Genomic DNA, 22,338 nt, shown 5'->3' with positions numbered 1-22,338 from the left:
TTGAATCTCTCCATCAGCATCTTTTGTCCTGTAAATGTGTCGATAAGCAGCAAGCAGCCTGTTATCACATCCCCCACCGCCGCACAGTGTTCTCAGCTCAAGTCTGTTTACCTGTGTGTCAGTTGCTTGGAATTGCATAGAGTGAGAAGTCAAGCAAAATCACACCTTTTATAAATACTATATCGTTATTTGAAACACATGCATTTCATGTGTGTTCCGTGTCTACAACAATCTATGTACAGCAAACACATCGTTAAAACAGAAACATTTTTCATGATTTAGTAATAATTGACAAAATGTAGACATGAAGTGTATAATGTGTTAAGCCTGAATTCCAAATATCAAATAAACACTTTTATAAAAGGTACAAATATAACAGAACAAGTACGCTTTTATTCAAGAATATAACTACAGAAAAAGAACCCGCGATAGGGTGCAACATTGACACGCATTTGCTATGACCGCTTCCGTGGTGCAACGGTATCAACTGTTGATTGGTAATCAAAACTTCACGGGTTCGACCCCGGACGAGTCCCTTTTGAGAAGTGAGCTGCTCTTATTCTTACTATTTTAAAATAAAAACATACATTTGATTTCAGTCTGTTACAGCCGGTGTAAATGTATGATACTTGTAAAGGTTAGCATTATTTTTTAACTCAGTTTTATTCTCTTAGTCGCATTCACGATCCTACCACCCCCCCCTTTACCCATCTGACACTGCCATTTTTCACATACAGACACACTATAGCTCTGCAGTATACTTGTGACTTTACGTTGTAGGAAGTAAGTAAATAAATCAAGGTAAATAAGTAAATAACATTTCATCTTGCTCTTACATACAAAGTACAGCAACGGCAGCTTCCACCTGCAGCTATAGACTCTTCAGTATGCAAGCAACTCTCCACGCTAGTGTTTAGATCTAGACAGTGTATGTGGCCCAAAGAAAAGTCTAACTGCATTCTCGTACCATTGCTTGCATACTAAAGTGTCAGCAGGCACTTTCGTGGCATTACACGTATTTTTTGAGTATGCCTGTGCTGATCAAACACAGGAAGCTCTGCAGTCTACTTGTGACTTTACGCTGTAGGAAGTAAGTAAATAAATTAAGGTAAATAACACTCGATCTAGCTTTTATGTAAGTAACATAGTGAAAAGTCAAGCAAAATGACACCTTTTATTGGCCAACTAAAAAGATTACAATATGGAAGCTTTCGAGGCAACTCAGGCCCCTTCTTCAGGAAAGATGTAAGTAACATATAAATGTTAATGTTTTGGGCACATGCACCGTCCAGATCTAAACACTAGAGTGGAGAGTCGATAGCTGAAGGTGGAAGCTGCCATCATTGTACTTTATATATAAGAGCCAGATCAAATGTTATTTACTTATTTACCTTTATTCATTTACTTACTTCCTACAGCGTAAATTCACAAGTAGACTGCAGAGCTTTCCATGTACATATAAAAAGTACGACGACGGCAAAAGTGCGAGAATGCAGTTAAACATTTTTTGGGGCACATACAGCCACCGTCCACATCTAAACACTAGCGTGGAGAGTCTCTTGCGTATTGAAGAGTCTATAGCTGCAGGTGGAAGCTGCCGTCGCTGTACTTCGTACTGTATATAAGAGCCAGATAGAATATTATTTTCTTATTTACCTTGGTTTATTTACTTACTTCCTACAGTGTAAAGTCACAAGTATACTGCAGAGCTAAAGAGCGTCTTTATGTGAAGAGAAAAAAAAAAAAAACCACAAAGCTAACCTTTACAAGTATCATACATAACATACATCATACATATATATATATACTAGCAAAATACCAGCTCAGCATGGAGTAGTGTGTTAAAGAAGCAATGAAAAAGAAAAGGAAACATTTTGAAAATAACGTAACATGATTGTTAATGTAATTGTTTTGTCACTGTTGTGAGTGATGAGTGTTGTTGTCATATATATATATATATAATATATATATATAAATATATATATTTACACACACACACACAAACATATATATATATATATATATATATATATATATATATATATATATACACATACATACATACATACATACATACATACATACATACATACATATATATATACATATATATATACATACATACATACACACACACATATATATATAAACATATATATACATATACATACATATCTATACACACACAGCTATTTCAGTATCAGTGCAATACGCTGTTTGTTAAAACGGATACACCCGCTCTTACGCAAGTCTGCGTGGATATTATGAACTATCGATTTGTTCAAGTTCTATTTAAATTTTAAATAGAAGGAATTTTTATTTAGTCGACAGAAATATCTTTAGTAGGAATGGTAAAACAGACAGGAATATTATTCCTGAATAAATCAACTCAAACCTTAAACAACTTATAATATTTTGCTCTCCATAAAAATATATCCTGTCTAAATTATACAAGTTAGAAATAAAGTAAACATTAAAAGAACAAACATTCAAATTTCTTTACTCTTATGTAATTTTATATAAAAATAAACTTAGATTTTAAATATCCCAAAAGATTTTGCTCTCCATAAAAATATATCCTGTCAAAATTATACAAATTCAAATATGAACATGCTGCATAACAAAACCTAGAAATATAAATAAAATGTGTTCCTTTCAGCAATAACAAATCAAATCATTCAGTTGTCTTTGCTCATATGTCATTTTAGAGCTGGACGCCTGGCATCTTTTTTGGCAACAGGTTCGTTTCTGTTTGGTGTGAGGTTCTGTGTTGTGGAGATTCTCAGGATGGATTGCAGGTGCTCATCAGTGAGGCGACTCCTGTGTGCTGTTTTGTTAGTCTTTATCACTGAGAAGAGCTTCTCACACAGATATGTGCTACCAAACATGCACAAGGTTCGAGCCGCATGTAGACGGACTTTTTGTTCTTCAAAGTCACCAAAGCGCCGTGCAAACTCAGTGCGCTCAGTTTATCAGCAAAGTGCGATTTGGGAACACCGTAGTGACGACTTGGTTTAACATTACTTGGCAACAGGGAAAGTGGGGCAAGTGGTTGTGTCTCCCATAAAAGCAGCCTCAATTGAAATCACTTTGTGATTGTGCACGGTAAAACGTCCGCTGAAGTGTCAGATTCTTATTTAATTCTTCTGCTTTCTGTATCTTCTGCATTGCATTCAGGTCTTTCAGGTTACCCTGATGTTTTGTTTTATAGTGCCGTCTTAGATTAAATTCTGTAATTACAGCCACATTAGCTCCACAAATGAGACACACGGGTTCAGTAAACATATACTCAGCCTCCCATCAGTTTTTAAAGGCTCTATTTTCAGAATCAACTTTTCTCTTCAGCATCGTGTGAGCTAGCTTTGCAATAACTTGCAGCATCTTAAGGTAGACTTGATTAACGCGTAACTGTTGGCAAGGCAGCTGAAGCGCTGCATTATGGGATCTGTAGTTTATTGTGTTACCAGCGCTTCATATACCCGGGCTTTAATAACAATAATACAGTATATAAAATGATCTCGGGCGGATATAATTACGCCGGGCGGATGTGGCCCCGCCCTTGAGTTTGACACATATGGACTAAATAGAACTTGAAAAGATATATTTTTCAAATGTGATCGCGCAATTCAGATAGAGTTGACGCGACTACAGCCTGCATGCCTCAATAAGTCATCCTCCCTTGCCCTTACTTTTTACCGTTCATCTAATGAATACACTGAGTATGGCTTTACCAAAACAATCATTGATGGCGAATAAAGTATCCATTATTCGAGTATGTAGATCGGGTTATATATATATACATATATATATACCCGCGTATCGCAGCGGAGAAGTAGTGTGTTAAAAAAGCTAGAAAAGAAAAGGGAACATTTTAAAAATAACGTAACATGACTGTCAATATACAGTATTTGTTTTGTGAGTGTTACTGAGTGTTGCTGTCATCAAGGATTTGATTATCATTATTTCTTTCAATCAGGTTCGTATTTGTAGGATGTGTTGTGTTCAAGTTACATTCCGTGTTTGTCAATCGTTGTAAAGATGACAGGTTTCATTCATCGATTCGTTTCTTACTGCATCAATAAACAGCTCGTCTTCTTCTTTATCTGAGACCTGACACACTGCATGCACGGGTTTTTTTTACACTGTCTTCCTTTAGCGGGACATTGACTTTTCCAACGTGTGCTTTGTTTCCGCAGTAGCTGGATTTATGAATATGCTTGTATGTATGAGACGCTTCATATTTTTTGCTGCCTTTTCAATTGTGTAATTCGGTTTTGTTCAGCGCTTTGGAACTGTTGCTTTTATCTGTGCACTGCGCCAGTTCACGTGAGCCACTCGGTGTACATGCATCGAAGGTTCCCAGCTGTGCTGGTGCCATCTCGTGCTATGTCCATGGCTGTATTTAATGTTACCTTAGTCCTGGCACTTAAAACTTTCTCTCGCAGTTTCGCTGAGTTTGTGTCAAACACCACCCTGACCATCTCATCTTCCTCTCCATAAGCACAGTCCTTCACCCGTGAATATTTAGTGGCAGTTTGCTATTGGATTGCCGCTGACGGACGGCCTTATATGGGCAGGCACTAAATTACAAACGCCAGCGGCAGCCTGTCTATGAACTTAATTTAAAGTGTAGGTTTACATCGTGCTTTGTTTCCGAAGTAGCAGAACTCATGAATATGGTTGTATATGTCACTCGCTCGCTTCTTATTGTTTCGCTGCCTTCTCAATTATATAATGCATGTTTTCTTCAGCGCTTTTTGAGGTCTTCCTGGTTTTCTATGTACTGCGTGATTACGTGGGAGGCGTGATGATGTCACACGAAACTCCGCCACGGCGTTGAAGCTCATCTCCATTACAGTAAATGGAGAAAACTGCTTCCAGTTATGACCATTACGCGTAGAATTTCGATATAAAACCTGCCCAACTTTTGTAAGGAAGCTGTAAGGAATGAACCTGCCAAATTTCAGCCTTCCACCCACACGGAAAGTTGGAGAATTAGTGATGAGTCAGTGAGTGAGTGAGTGAGTGCTTTGCCTTTTATTAGTATAGATATATATATACACACATATACATACATACATATACACATACATATACACATACATATACATATTCATATACATACATATACATATACATACATATTCATATACATACATATTCATATACATATACATACATATACACATATACATACATACATACATACATATACATATACACATATATACACATAATATACACATATATACATATATTCCTCAATAGGAAGATGGTCATGTGACACATCAAACTTATTGGGAATTTCACAAGAAAAACAATGGTGTGCTTGGTTCTAACGTAACTTTATTCTTTCATGAGTTATTTACAAGTTTCTCTTTGTTTACAGCCATTGAGGTTAACACGTGAGGAGCGGATGTTGATGTCTGGTAAACGCAGTAACCGGGTCATTGCAGCAGATTTCAATGCAAGACACCCTACGAGACCACCCATCTCCCATGCTACAGTTAGCAAACTGCTTGCTAAGTTTCGTGAAACTGGTTCAGTGTTGGATTTGCCAAAATGTGGACGCATGGAAACTGTCACTAATTAAGAAACATCAGTGGCTGCCCTAGCTTCATTCAGCAAGAGCCCACAGCATAGCACTCACCGCATGTCACTGGAGAGTGGCATTAGTCAAACATCCCTTCGGCGGATATTAGCTACTCACAAATGGCACCCTTACAAACTCCAGCTACTGCAGCATCTCAACGAGGATGACCCAGATCGGCGCACTGAATTTGCAGAATGGGCAAAACAAAAATTGGAACAGGACCCTCAGTTTACGCAGAAGATTTTGTTCAGTGATGAGGCAAACTTTTATGTGAATGGTGAAGTTAACAAACAAAACCACCGCTATTGGTCTGACACTAACCCATATTGGATAGATCCCTCCAAGACTGTTGGAATAAAAAAATTGATGGTATGGTGTGGTATATGGGGTACAAAGATAGGGGGGCCATTCATCATCAATGGAAAACTCAAGGCCACTGGATATGCGAAATTGCTACATGATGATGTGTTTCCCTCTTTATGCCCTGAAGTTGGCACGTTCCCCGCTTTTTTCCAGCAAGATGGTGCACCACCACATTATGGGTGTCAGGTCCAAGCATTCCTAGATGAACAGTTTCCTGGAAAGTGGATTGGTCGTCGTGGGCCAGTTGAATGGCCCCAAGGTCTCCCGATCTGACCCCCTTAAACTTTTATCTTTCATCTGAAGGCAATTGTCTATGCTGTGAAGATATGAGATGTGCAGCACCTGAAACTACGGATACTGGAAGCCTGTGCAAGCATTTCTCCTGCTGTGTTGCTATCAGTGTGTGAAGAGTGGGAGAAGAGGGTTGCATTGACAATCCAACACAATGAGCAGCACATCGAACACATTTTATAAGTGGTCAGAAACTTGTAAATAACTCATGAAAGAATAAAGTTACATTAAAACCAAGCACACCACTGATTTTCTTGTGAAATTCCCAATAAGTTTTATGTGTCACATGATCCTCTTCCTATTGAAAAAACAAAAGTTGGAACCAAAATGGCCGACTTCCAAATGGCCACCATGGTCACCACCCATCTTGAAAAGTTTCCCCTCACATATACTAATGTGCCACAAACAGGAAGTTAATATCACCAACCATTCCCATTTTATTAAGGTGTATCCATATAAATGGCCCACCCTGTATATACCTATATATCTATATATACATATATATATATATATATATATATATATATATATATATATATATATATATATATATATATATATATATATATATATATATATATATATATATATATATATATATATATATATATATATATATATATATATATATATATATATATATATATATAGGTAATCCTACAATACAATAATCCTACAATACAGCCTGCCTTCTTAACAAGTTTGTACAGGCATGAGGCATCTTTCATCTTTATGCTGCCACCCCAGCACACCACCACGTAGAAGAGGGCACTCGCCACAACCGTCTGGTAGAACATCTGCAGCATCTTACTGCAGATGTTGAAGGATGCCAACCTTCTCAGAAAGTATAGTCTGCTCTGACCTTTCTTACATAGAGCATCAGTATTGGCAGTCCAGTCCAATTTGTCATCCAGCTGCACTCCCAGATATTTAAAGGTCTGCACCCTCTGCACACAGTCACCTCTGATGATCACAGGGTCCATGAGGGGCCTAGGCCTCCTAAAATCCACCACCAGCTCCTTGGTCTTGCTGGTGTTAAGGTGTAAGTGGTTTGAGTCGCACCATTTAACAAAGTCTTTGATTAACTTTCTGTACTCCTCCTCCTGCCCACTCCTGATGCAGCCCACAATAGCAGTGTCATCAGCGAACTTTCGCACGTGGCAGGACTCGAGTCATATTGGAAGTCTGATGTATATAGATTGAACAGGACCGGAGAAAGTACAGTCCCCTCTGGCGCCCTGTATTGCTGAACACAATGTCAGACCTGCAGTTCCCAAGACGCACATATTGAGGTCTGTCTGTAAGATAGTCCACAATCCATGCCACCAGGTGCGAAGTCTACTCCCATCTCAGTCAGCTTGTCTCTAAGGAGCAGAGGTTGGATGGTGTTGAAGGCGCTAGAGAAGTCCAAAAACATAATTCTTACAGCACCACTGCCTCTGTCCAGGTGGGAGAGGGATCGTGTAGCATATAGATGATGGCATCCTCCGCTCCCACCTTCTCCTGGTATGCGAACTGCAGAGGGTCGAGGCGTGGCGGACCTGTGGCCTCAGGTGGTGAAGCAGCAGCCGCTCCATGGTCTTCATCAGATGTGACGTCAGAGCAACAGGCCGGAAGTCATTCAGCTCACTAGGACGTGATACCTTTGGGACAGGGTGATACAAGATGTTTTCCAAAGCCTTGGGACTCTCCCCTGTTCCAGGCTCAGGTTGAAGATGCGCTGTAGAGGACTCCCCAGTTCCAACGCACAGGCCTTCAGCAGTCGTGGCGATACACCATCTGGACCCGCTGCTTTGCTGGCACAAAGTCTTTTCAGCTCTCTGCTCACCTGGGCTGCTGTAATTGTGGGTGGGGATGTCTCACCTATGCTGGTATCAGCAGAAGGATGGTTGGAGGATGCAGTACTCGAGGTGAGAGTGGGTTACTGTGATCAAACCTATTAAAGAAGTTGTTCATTTGGTTTGCTCTCTCCACGTCTGTCTCGATGGCGGCACCCGCTCGAGCTGCAGCCAGTGATAATCTTCATCCCATCCCACACTTCCTTCATGCTGTTGTTCTGCAACTTCTGCTCCAGCTTTCTCCTGTACTGCTCTTTCGCCGCCCTGAGCTGGACTCGGAGTTCCTTCTGCACGCACTTGAGCTCATGCTGATCACCACCTTTAAAAGCCCTTTTCTTCTGGTTCAAAAGGCCCTTGATGTCACTTGTAATCCATGGCTTGTTGTTAGCATAGCAGCATACTGTTCTTACTGGAACTACAATGTCCATACAGAAGTTGATGTAATCAGTTGTGCATTCAACAGCCTCTTCAATGTTCTCACTATGTGACCCAAGCAATATATCCCAGTCTGTAGTTCCAAAGCAGTCTCTCAGAGCCTGCTCTGCCTCAGGGGACCACTTCCTGAATGAGCGTGTAGTTGTAGGTAGCGCCCTCACTCTTGGTTTGTATTGAGGCTGAAGCAGAACCAGGTTATGATCTGCTTTCCCAAGCGCAGGCAGCGGGGTGGCGCTGTATGCGTCTTTAACGCTTGCATACAGTAGGTCGATAGTCCTGTTTCCCGAGTGTTACAATCCACATACTGGGAGAAGGCAGGTAATGTTTTGTCCAGCGTTACATGGTTAAAGTCTCCAGCGATTAGCACAAGTGCCTCAGGGTGCTGCGTTTGTAACTTAGCAACTGCGGAATGGATGATGTCACTCGCCATCTCGCGTTCGCTTGAGGGGATGTAAACAATAACAGCAATCACGTGTCCAAACTCTCTGGGCAAGTAATAGGGGCGCAGACTTACGGCCAACAGTTCGATGTCCCTGCAGCAAGTGGAGATTTTAACGTTTACATGTCCTGAGTTGCACCACTTTGTATTGACATAGAGAGCGAGTCCTCCTCCTTTCTTCTTTCCACAGGTACTTGCGTCTCTGTCCGCTCTAACTGTGCTAAACCCGGGTAGCTCCACGTTAGCATCTGGGATGGTAGATGTTAGCCACGTTTCACTAAAACACAGCAAGCTGCATTCTCTGTAGGTTCTGACATTTTCACCAGCACAGCCAGTTCGTCGATCTTATTTGGTAGTGAGTTTACATTTCCCAGGATCACAGAAGGCACCGACGGTTTATAACGCCATTTTCTCTCAAGTTGTCTCGATTTAATCTTATCTTTTATCTTTGCGCCGGCTCGGCTGCCCCATATCGTCTTCTTACCTCGTCAGGGAAATAAGGAAACACACCGGCATAAGCATTTCTTCTCAGTGCTTTAAGCTGACTACTTGAATAGGCGATTCTCGAGTGTAAAAATCCATGTCAAATAGTAAAAAGTGTCCAGGGAGCAATTCCACATAAAAGAAAGTGGTAGAAGTGATCAGTGAAATAGAGAAAAATAGAGATAAAAAGGTAAAAAGATAAAGTCCTATACGGAGCTGCTGGAAAGGCTGCCACTCGGATGCGGCGCCGGAAACTTTTTTAGACTTACTTTACATTGTTCAGATACCCATTTCCTTTATCGTTTCAACCATACCCGCATTAACATGTCTATCGAGGTGATCACCATCGATCAAACAACTGTCACTTACCGAGTGGTTTCCATGCCCGGAGATGGCACCTACCTTTTCCATTCTCTTTGGTATATATTGCACGGCCATATCAGACTCACTCTTGATATCCGGAGGAACATTGTGTCTTATGTATTGAATGACTGGGACAGGTTCAAGGTGTGGACTGATGGTACAGGAGATAATTATACTACACAGGAGCACTAGAAGAGTGAAATGCTTAAGCCCTTCACCTATGGTTCTGCATGCGAGTTGATGGCTGCCGCTGAATTGTTCGGTTATCGCTTTCAAGTGTACCGAAATGGCCAAATATTTTACACCTTTCCACAACCGCCAATGCCTCTAAAACATCTTAGATTGACAGGTGACGATTTCAGTAGTGGACACTTTGATGTTTATGAATGTTTAAACTCTCAAAAGCTGGATTTGAAGTGATCGATGAAACTGGCTGTATACTTACGACGCTTGACAGATGCTGAATGTCACTTCAACACAAGTCCTACAAATACAGTCGTAATTGAAACAAACCATGAAACTCAAACCGATTATGACAGCAGCAATCCAAGCTGTGCGATTTGAGACACTGTTCACATGGCCAACTGTACATTGCATGCTTAAGAGTAAGCTCAGCACAGATTGGTCATATTACAACCGGAGGGCTGAACTGACATTGTAGTATACAAAGAGATCCTTAACAATTATTGGTATATTTTCCCTCAGTTTAAAAAGGTTTAATTTTCTTCTTAATAAAACTTTTAAGGCAGTACTTTTGTCAGCTAAGCTTATAGGTATTTTGCTAGTTCTAGTTAAAAATACACTCGCTTAACATAACTACATCAATTATGAAATAAACAACAGGAAAAAACTTTTACACTTCTGTCTCTGCCACATGACTACATACAGTATTTACCCTTCTTACAGCCACAAGGTTTTTAATTATAGTCAACATTTCTTTCAGGAGATTATTAAAAATCACATTATCATAAAGATTATATTGTGAAGATGCACAAATTTAACAGATATGCTTGTAATATTGAATCATTTAATAAAGTATTGTTACATCATGAAAAACATGATGTAATCATTTATAGTATTTATTCTATGTGGAGATGGCTCATTCATCCATGTATTTTAATGGAGATTTCTATAGGTTCTCTGGTTCTGGTTCCTGAATCCCAAAAAAACATGCATGTTAAGATTACTAAGCAGTTCTAAACTTGTCCCACCTCAGTGTAAGTGGGAGTGGGTTAGTGTATGAGTAGGTGCTGTGATTAACTGACAGTCAGTCAAGGATTATTTGCTTATGTCTTATGTCTAATACTGTCAAGAAAAGTCCCGGGCAACCCTGAACCAGAGTAAGCAGGTTTCAGAATGTTCTGCTTGATTTCTTTACACTAATGAAATAGCTAATGGTATACAAGTTACAACATAAACTTTAAACTATACTGTTTAAATTTTCAGAATAATCTCTTACAAGACAGTAAGTTATTGGGTATTCAGATGCAGACAATACCCAGAACAGAATAAAGGAAAACGTCTAGTAACATGCTCTTAATATACTAGTACTCTGTGGCAGTTTTCAGCAAGTTTAGATACTACTAAGAAAGCACAATAGTAGTATAAACTGCAAAGGTACAGACTGTCATAATAATGCATCCATGCCACATGCCAGGAAAACTACAATGTAGCTCATGAGCCCTCTACAAAAGCAATGTGTGCCAAATTCTTCCCATGATTTATCCCATGGGAAAATGTCATGTACATTATATGCAATGAAATACTGAATGGAAAATAAACAAGGAGACTGCTGTTGTCAGGATAGCCTGGAGGCTGGCCACTACTTCCTTGCAATTCTTGTCTGTGAGCCAACATATCACTGTTCAAGAGGACTTTGTCTCAAGATCATAGCTGGAAAAACCTAATTAGTAAAAGGAGGATAATACTTGAAATAACTACTCCAAACTACAAAATTCTGTATGTATATAGAGTCCAGAATACAAAGTTTAATAAATAATAATAAAATAATAATAATAATACTAAACATGCTAATATTTATCTAAACATTTAAGCTGGCATTCCTCTTTCATTCAAGGATTCAGGATGGGAGGAGGATCGGCTATGCAAATGCATGCTTGGGATTACTGTATTCATAGGCACTGCATTTTATTAAGCACAATATAAAAATATATTAGAAAGACTTATGAAAATTAATCAAAACAGCATAATTTGAAATGGTAAATAACTTATTATATCTTAGTGGCTTATATTTGCTATTTATAATAACAATAGCTGTTCTGTGATATGCTAAAACAATAGATCCCCCTTTATAGTATTTTCACATTTTTTCAGAACAACAAGATAATTGTAGTTTGGTGCCTTTTAGAGCCTGTCAGCTTCTTCAATAAAATAAACCTCATATTAAAATTGTGAACTTTGCAAATGGACAAAGGCTAGGAAATTAAACAATCAGCAAATTTATTAACATGTCTTTTGTTAATCCCCTTTTGTGATTATTGCCATGTCAGTCATCTTCTTCAAGTTCACTAGTGCTTACGTGATAAACTGCAACCAGATAATCATCATTATTAATTAAAGATGCTATAATTTGAACATAGCAAACAAACCAAAAAAATTTGTTATATGGGGAGCTTGGGTTAAAGGATAAGTTCATTATTTTTCAAGTTAAAATTATTTATTTATAATCATGGTATATATTAATTTACCAGGTAAAATTGTTTTCTAAACTGAATTGTTTTTTATTATTTTAAAAAATACTTTGTTATTGCAGCTTACAATGGTGCTTAATGGAGCCCAGCATCTATACATGATAAATTAAGGCTCAAAACTTACCAAATGTCAATTTTTCCAGACAAATGTTATTGAGTACTAATCCACATCTTAACATGCACACTACAAAACAGTTTATACATATCAAAAAACAAACCACTGCTGTGAGATTTAGATAAGATAAAAAAAAAAAAAAGACTTTCATCTTACTTCGTGGTACCCTTGCTCTCCCTGCTCTGTAGAAAGCCAGATAATAATAAGCGTAGGGGAGATTACACTTGTTATCTTCCCTATATGTGATCATATCTGCCTAGCCTAGACTAATAAAGCACATGTGTGATTCAGTAACAGAGAATATTGAGCTTACATAGCTGACAATGAAGTTACAAGAAATTAACAAATATAGGCATACATCCACTGCTTAAACAAGAGAAAACCAGTTTGGCGTACTGATGTGTATTGCCCCATTTCAAACCCTGAATACATCTACTCATTTATCCATCCATCTTCCTAACACACTTACCCAGAGATGGAACCTATCCAAGCAAGCATCGGACAAAAGGTAGGGACAATTCCCAAAAGTGGTACCAGTCCATTGCGGCGAACGCACACACACTATTAAGCCAATTTAGCAACGCCAATTCATGCAGGTTTAATCAGGCAGAAGTTTAGTAAGTTCAGTACAGATATTTTAACATGGGCAGAGTGGACTGCCATTTCTGCCTTACAGCACCAGGTTCTACATACCGAATGACATCAGGGTCAATTAATTCAGTCACTCAAAAAAAAAAAAAAATCTCACTTTTATTACCATATCGTCAGCAAAAGTCAAGGGGGCTTGGTTCTTTAAATAAATAAAAAAAAAAATCTATGGCTTAAACATACAATTCAGTTTAATTAGTTTAGCTCCAATTTATTTATTTATTAGAGGTTCAATTAAATTTATATGTGCTCTTTTCACTGTGTTGCATGCATATCACTTTGGGGGCTTCAGTGCTGCGCTATCATAACTGTACAGCTATTGAAAGCATACAAAACAACCAAGAAATATATCCTTACCTCAAGAAAATACCAATAATTTAATGATTATTTCAAGTTTACTTATGTTATTACAAGGATGCCTCATAAATGCAGAAGGCATATCTCTCTATTATAAAAGAAAATCTTCAGACGAGACTATTGCCAGGAGATTTTTTCCCAAGTTGCCCTTCCTCCTCTCAACCATTTCAGGTTAATGGCAAATTTGTTAAATGCGTATCAATAGACTATGCTGAAACAGGTGGTGGTGATGTTGTAGAAGATAAAAACATCAACTTACAATATCCCCCAGAATATCTATAACTGTTAACACCGTCCAGTCTTTCACCGGCCATGTATCATAATATTATTGCGTAATTTATGGATGAGTGATGGGCTATGCAATACGACAAGATTAGTCGAATTGGTCGAACAATTCAAACATGTACAATTTAAACAGGCAACAAGAAAGGTAATGTAGTACATCTTCCACAGATAACAAAAGACACCAATGGAGATCCTGATATGCCATTCGTATTAAAACATTTACAGCTTTCCGTTAGAATAGCTTTTGCTATGACAATTAAGAAATCACAAGGGCAAACATTTGAAAAAGTCGGTTTACTTATTAGAGAGAAAGAAATGATATTCACTCACTGGCAGTTATACGTTGTATTGTCATGATGTAAGTCCAAACACGGAATCAAAATTCAAATCAAATCGCCTTTTATTGTCAATTCACTATATGTACAGAACATACAGAAGAATTGAAATACTTTTTCTCTCTCATCTTCGCAGTACAATAAAATATAAAAAGTATGTAAGTATAACATATATGATAAATAAAATTAGAACTTGTAAAGTAAACCTAAGTCCATCCACCCATTTTCCAACCTGCTGAATCCGAAAACAGGGTCACAGGGGTCTGCTGGAGCCAATCCCAGCCAACACAGGACACAAGGCAGGAACCAATCCCGGGCAGGGTGCCAACCCACCGCAGGACACACACAAACACACCCACACACCAAGCACACACTAGGGCCAATTTAGAATCGCCAATCCACCTAACCTGCACGTCTTTGGACTGTGGGAGGAAACCCACACAGGGAGAACATGCAAACTCCACGCAGGGAGGACCCGGGAAGTGAACCCGGGTCTCCTAACTGTGAGGCAGCAGCACTACCACTGCGCCACCGTGCCGCCCATAAACCTAAGTACAATGTGTAATAATCAGTTGTGCAAAAGCCACTTACAGTAAAAAGTGAGAAGATGCATTATAGAGTAGCTTATAAGATGTACTAAAAGGCAGACAGTTAGCAGCAGATGTAATATTTAGTCTTTATACAGTACAATACCAGCTGAAGTAGGGTACTTGGTAGATAATGACTCTTGTTATGGTCCAGGGGCAAGGGAAAAGATAGTGGACAGAGTTCAGCATCCTGACAGCTTGGTGGATGAAGCTGTTTGACAGTCTTGTGGAGTGGGCCCAGAGGTTCTGGTACCTTTTCCCTGAGGGGAGGAGGCTAAAGAGGAAATGTAAGGGGTGGGAAGAGTTCCCAGCAATGTTAATGGCGGGTGTGGAAAATGTCCTTGAGGGAGGGCAGTGGGGCACCAATGTTCATACTGGCCACATCCACTATGCGTTGCAGGGACTTCCTACAGGAGGCAGTGCAGCCTCCATACCATACAGGAAGGCAGCTAGTGAGGATGCTCTCGATTGTACCCCGGTAGAAAGAGCACATGATGGGGGGAGGAACTTGTGCTCTCATCAGTTTGTGTGGGAAGTAGAGGCAGGTTTGAGCTTTTTTGGGCAGTGATGTGGTATTTAAGAAAACGTAATTACAAGTATTGTTTTTACTGAAGTTTCACACTAAAAGTGCACATTTAAAAAGTATGTGTGTGTCAATTTCAATGCCAAACAGAATGAAAACGTTTCATGAGGATTGGAACGAAAGCATGTTATTAAACATGGGAACACGATGACGCAGTGATTGGTCATGTCTCACACAAGATGCTGCTGCGACCTTCGATGAAATAATTTATTGCAGCAGTACTGTCTCTTTCAAACGTACTAACCTGCAATTCCTGTCCTTACTTTTCTTTCCCCAAATACACAATCGCCACACAATCAGCTCTGTAATAGACGTTAAGCCATCTGTAACCTTACAACGACAATTCTCCAAAACTTTTAAGGAACATTGAAATATCTTCTATCTAGTACGTGTTTAATTATTCTTTGTTTTTTTGAAAATTTTATTGCAATCATTCCATACAAATCAATCAATTTTTACAAAAGTAGGATTGAGAACAAGTCAACCCCCACCCCTGAGAGAGAGAGCAAGGCCAACGGAGTAACACTTAAGGCTTGTAATCATACCTAAATTGATAAGTCAATAGAGATGAATGGAGAAGAAAAAGAAATACAGAAATAATTGCTTCCTCAGTGCTTTAAGAGCTTATTCTAAAATACAGTGGTACCTCGGTATACGTCTGCTTTGGAATAAGTCCAACTTGGTATACGTCCTGTTTGGACACAAAAAATTTTGCTTGGTATACGACCTTTGTTTGGAATACGACTCGCGTGCTAACCTTGTTTACCTCTCTCGAAACAAAGCCATGACTGCCCACGAGCGTTAGTGCGCCAGTTGCTAGCATTCAGTGAACAACCCACGCTATAACTCTCTGTGAACTTTCACATGTATGATATAGCGGGTCCACAGCTCCTGTCAAAGTCCAGCTTTAAAATAAATAATCACCACGCTCGCATCTTGGTGAGGTGGCGTGGGGGTTATGTGGCTGAAGGTTGTCAGAGCGATTAGCGATGTGGGCGTTTCTCACCAAAGTGCACTTGTAAGGGACCATCCGCATTCATGATTGTTCCTGGGGCTGCTTATCTTGATAAACAGAAGCGAGTTGGCTTGAAGGGGAGTAAAAGGAAAGAAGGGGAGAGAGAGAGAGAGAGAGAGAGAGCGAGAGCGCGAGAGCGCGCATGGATGAAGTGGCTGAAGCAGGCAGAGCGAAGGTCAGCTGCAAGTAGGGCGACTCCCCAGTTAGGAAGCAGGCACCGGGCTTCTTCTCGTTTTTTTTAAAGAATGCTTTCTGCTTTTAACCGTTGTTTTAAGAAGACTTTTTCTATTGTTTTTAACCTCCACGTTTCACTTCTGATTTTATGGATTATTTATTGGAACTTTGGAGACTGCACTTTAATTTGAACACCTTGTTTTGTTAATTGTTTTAATAAAAGCACTTTGCACTTTTTCACCATCCCCTTGCATTGTTGTTACCAATGAGGTTAGCAGCGAGGAGCATTACCGACGGTGTAGGATTCAAGGGCTCCCCGGCAGCAGATGGGAGCATACAGCAAACCTGCATCGTCACAACGTGATTGTGTTTTTTTCATGTACATTTGAATTGATTGTTGAAAAGTATGAAGGTGGCATCGCATTATCCGAACATGGCTGTTGCATACCGTTTGCGAGAACCACGACGATATCTATGATTGTGAAAAACAAAGATGTTATTAAAAAGTAAAGTGAGCTAAAATTTTCATTTATTTCATCGAATTGCTTTTGTATTTATGTATTTTAGTATTAAGCAGTGTTTAAATTATTTTATACAACCCCATCAATGTATAATATGCCAATAGCAATAGGATTTTTTTTTCCATTGGAACGGATTAATCATTTTCCCATTATTTCTTATGGGAAAAATTTGTTTTATACGCGTCCTGTTTGGTATAAGTCAAAGGGTCTGGAACGGATTAAGGACGTATACCGAGGTTCCACTGTATTACTGATTAGATCCTGCCATGTTTTGAAAAAAATCTGTACAGATCCTCTAACAGAGTATTTGATTTTTTCCATTTCAAATAGTATAAAACATTTGTTTCCCACTGACTTAAAAGAGGAGAATTAGGATTTTTCCAGTTTAGCAAAATAAGTCTGCCTTCCAATAGTGTAGTGAAGGCAATCACAGTTTGTCGTCCTCCACTTTAAGCCCATCTGGAAGAACACCAAGCACAGCTCACTCACTCACTCACTCATCACTAATTCTCCAACTTCTCGTGTGGGTGGAAGGCTGAAATTTGGCAGGTTCATTCCTTACAGCTTCCTTACAAAAGTTGGGCAGGTTTTATATCGAAATTCTACGCGTAATGGTCATAACTGGAAGCTGTTTTTCTCCATTTACTGTAATGGAGATGAGCTTGAACGCCGTGGGGGAGTTTCGTGTGACATCATCACGCCTCCCACGTAATCACGCAGTACATAGAAAACCAGGAAGACCTCAAAAAAGCGCTGAAGAAAACATGCATTATATAATTGAGAAGGCAGCGAAACAATAAGAAGCGGAAAGTGACATATACAACCATATTCATGAGTTCTGCTACTCGAAACAAAGCACGATGTAAACCTACACTTTAAATTAAGTTCATAGACAGGCTGCTCTGGCGTTTGTAATTTAGTGCCTGCCCATATAAGGCCGTCCGTCAGCGGCAATCCAATAGCAAACTCCCACTAAATATTCACGGGTGAAGGACTGTGCTTATGGAGAGGAAGATGAGATGGTCAGGGTGGTGTTTGACACAAACTCAGCTTAAACTGCGAGAGAAAGTTTTAAGTGCCAGGACTAAGGTAACATTAAATACAGCCACGGACATAGCACGAGATGGCACCAGCACAGCTGGGAACCTTCGATGCATGTACACCGAGCGCTCACGGAACTGGACGAGTGCACAGATAAAAGCAACAGTTCCAAAGAGCTGAACAAAACGAATTACACAATTGAAAAGGCAGCAAAAATATGAAGCGCCTGATAAGCATATTCATAAATCCAGCTACTGCGGAAACAAAGCACACGTGGAAAAAGTCAATGTCCCGCTAAAGGAAGACAGTGTAAAAAACCCGTGCATGCAGTGTGTCAGGTCTCAGATAAAGAAGAAGACGAGCTGTTTATTGATGCAGTAAGAAACGAATCGATGAATGAAACCTGTCATCTTTACAACGATTGACAAACACGGAATGTAACTTGAACACAACACATCCTACAAATACGAACCTGATTGAAAGAAATAATGATAATCAAATCCTTGATGACAGCAACACTCAGTAACACTCACAAAACAAATACTGTATATTGACAGTCATGTTACGCTATTTTTAAAATGTTCCCTTTTCTTTTCTAGCTTTTTAACACACTACTTCTCGCTGATACGCGGGTATATATATATGTATATATATATCCCGATCTACATACTCGAATAATGGATACTTTATTCGCCATCAATGATTGTTTTGGTAAAGCCATACTCAGTGTATTCATTAGATGAACGGTAAAAAGTAAGAGCGAGGGAGGATGACAGGCTGTAGTGCGCCAACTCTATCTGAATTGCGCGATCACATTTAAAAATATATCTTTTCAAGTTCTATTTAGTCCATATGTGTCAAACTCAAGGGCCACGGGCCACATCCGCCCGGCGTAATTATATCCGCCCGCGAGATCATTTTATATACTGTATTATTGTTATTAATGGCCCAGGTATATGAAGCGCTGGTAACACAATAAACTACAGATCCCATAATGCAGCGCTTCAGCTGCCTTGCCAACACTTACCGCTAATCAAGTCTAGCTTATGATGCTGCAAGTTATTGCGGCTAGCTCACGCGATGCTGAGAGAAAAGTTGATTCTGAAAATAGAGCCTTTAAAACCGATGGGAGGCTGAGTATATGTTTACTGAACCCGTGTGTCTCATTTGTGGAGCTAATGTGGCTGTAATTACAGAATTTAATCTAAGACGGCACTATGAGACAAAACATCAGGGTAACCTGAATGCAATGCAGAAGATACAGAAAGCAGAATAATTAAATAAGAATCTGACACTTCAGCGGACGCTTTTACCCGTGCACAATCACAAAGTGATTTCAAGTGAAGCTGCTTTTATGGGAGACACAAATGCACCAGTGCAACTTTCCCACTTTCCCTGTTGCCAAGTAATGTTAAACCAAGTCGCCACTACGGTGTTCCCAACACGCACTTTGCTGATAAACTGAGCGCACTGAGTTTGCACGGCGACTTTGAAGAACAAAAAGTCCGTCTACATGCGGCTCGAACCTTGTGCATGTTTGGTAGCACATATCTGTGTGAGAAGCTCTTCTCAGTGATAAAGACTAACAAAACAGCACACAGGAGTCGCCTCACTGATGAGCACCTGCAATCCATCCTGAGAATCTCCACAACACAGAACCTCACACCAAACAGAAACGAACTTGTTGCCAAAAAAAGATGCCAGGCGTCCAGCTCTAAAATGACATATGAGCAAAGACAACTGAATGATTTGATTTGTTATTGCTGAAAGGAACACATTTTATTTATATTTCCAGGTTTTGTTATGCAGCATGTTCATATTTGAATTTGTATAATTTTGACAGGATATATTTTTATGGAGAGCAAAATCTTTTGGGATATTTAAAATCTAAGTTTATTTTTTATATAAAATTACATAAAAGTAAAGAAATTTGAATGTTTGTTCTTTTAATGTTTACTTTATTTCTAACTTGTATAATTTAGACAGGATATATTTTTATGGAGAGCAAAATATTATAAGTTGTTTAAGGTTTGAGTTGATTTATTCAGGAATAATATTCCTGTCTGTTTTACCATTCCTACCAAAGATATTTCTGTCGACTAAATAAAAATTCCTTCTATTTAAAATTTAAATAGAACTTGAACAAATACAATAGTTCATAATATCCACGCAGACTTGCACGTAAGAGCGGGAGTTATCCGTTTTAACAAGCAGCGTATTGCACTGATCTGAAATAGCTGTGTGTGTATATATGTAGATATGTATGTATATGTATATATATGTTTATATATGTGTGTGTGTGTATGTATATATATATATATATATATATATATATATATATATATATATATATATATATATATATATATATATATATATATATATATATATATATATATGTGTGTATGTATATATGTGTGTGTATGTATGTATGTGTGTATGTATATGTGTATATATATATGTGTATATGTATAGATATGTATATATATGTTTATGTGTGTAAATATATATATATATGACAACAACACTCATCACTCACAACAGTGACAAAACAATTACATTGACAATCATGTTACGTTATTTTCAAAATGTTTCTTTTCTTTTCATTGCTTCTTTAACACACTACTTCTCCGCTACGTAAGCGCTGGATATTTTGCTAGTTTTATATATTGCAGAAATAGTGCCCGAGTCCTTGAAATTGAGCAATATTTTTTCCAGCATGGATGGGGTGCAAGATGAGGAAAATCGGGAAGGTTGTGTTTTACAAAGTTCCTAATTTGAAGATAATGAAAGAAATGTGTAGCTGAAATGTTAAATTTAGAATGTAATTGTTCATAGGATGCAAAGACGTTGTCTATATAAACATCTCTAAGCCAGTTAATCCCAAATTTTTTTCAGATATTAAAAACTGCATATGTTTACGAAGGTTGAAAGAGGTGGTTCTCTTGCAGAGGTGCCACAGATAAAAGCTTCTCCATCTTAAAATGCTTTCTACATTGGTTCCATATTCCGAGTGAGTGAAGCACAATTGGATTATCAGTATGTTGCCGATAACTTGCATTTATTGGGGCACACAGCAGGGAATATAAAGTAGTACTGCAAGATTTTACTTCTATCGCAGACCAAGCCTGTGTATGTTCATCTATTTGTGTCCAGGTTTTTATAGCTTGTATGTTTGCTGCCCAGTAATAAAACTGGAAGTTAGGTAGAGCCATGCCACCTTTTGCCTTTTGTCTTTGTAGGGTCGCTCTTTGGATACATGGATGTTTTGAGTTCCAAAAAAATGAGGTTATTGTTGATTCTAATTAATTAAAGAATGATTTATTGATGTATATTGGGATATTTTGAAATAAAAAAGGAGCTTAGGGAGAATATTCATCTTAACAGTGTTAATTCTTCCAGCTAGAGTGAGATGAAGGGTTGACCATCTATGCAAGTCTTGTTTAATTTTTTCCATGCACATGGCGAAATTTTGTTGATGAAGAGCTTTAAATTTACTTGTGATGTTTACCCCTAGGTATTTAAACTGTTCTGCAATGATAAAAGGTAGGGTGTCTAATCTAATATTATATGCTTGAGAATTCACTGGAAAGGGTACACATTTATTCAGATTAATTCTAAGACCAGAGATCTTTTGAAATTCTGCGAGTGCTGTTAAGACTGCAGGCACAGAATTTTGTGGGTCTGATATATACAGTACCATATCATCTGCATATAGAGAAATTTTCTGTTCCAGTCCTTCTCTGATAATCCCCTTTAAACTCGGAGACAGACTTGCTGCTTTGGAAGATGGAAGCAGAAGGAATAATATTAGAATTGAAGGTCTGCCTGAGAATCGAGAAAGTCCAAACCCAGTGAAATTCGCAGCTGAACTATTTTCTAAAATAAATGGAGAGGACTTTAAAGCAGATTCTGAGATAGCAGCGGCTTATCACGTACGTGAATCAAATACCGTTAGACATAGATCTTTTATTATTCGCTTTGAGAGATTAGTATTTAAGCTAGAGGTGATGGCACTCCTCAGACACAAGCAAGAGATTATATATGAAAATAACCACATTCGTATCTTCCCTGATTTCTCTCCAGCAACAGCTACTAAACGCGCAGCCTTCTACAACATTAAACAGCGATTACGGCAAGCCAATATCAAATACAGCCTCT

At 38.8% G+C, this 22,338-nt stretch overlaps 1 protein-coding gene across 2 annotated transcripts in view; it reads right to left on the bottom strand.

Annotated features, from left to right (window-relative positions):
• Positions 1–22,338, bottom strand: part of LOC120516150 (SREBF chaperone) — a 130,863-nt gene that overhangs the window by 79,973 nt on the left and 28,552 nt on the right. The gene's annotated exons all lie outside the window — the stretch shown is intronic.

This window comes from Polypterus senegalus, chromosome 15 (genome assembly GCF_016835505.1).
Source record: "Polypterus senegalus isolate Bchr_013 chromosome 15, ASM1683550v1, whole genome shotgun sequence".
Taxonomy (NCBI): Eukaryota; Metazoa; Chordata; class Cladistia; order Polypteriformes; family Polypteridae; genus Polypterus; species Polypterus senegalus.
Note: the sequence above shows the minus strand (reverse complement) of the source record. Positions and strands in the feature narration are given on the sequence as shown.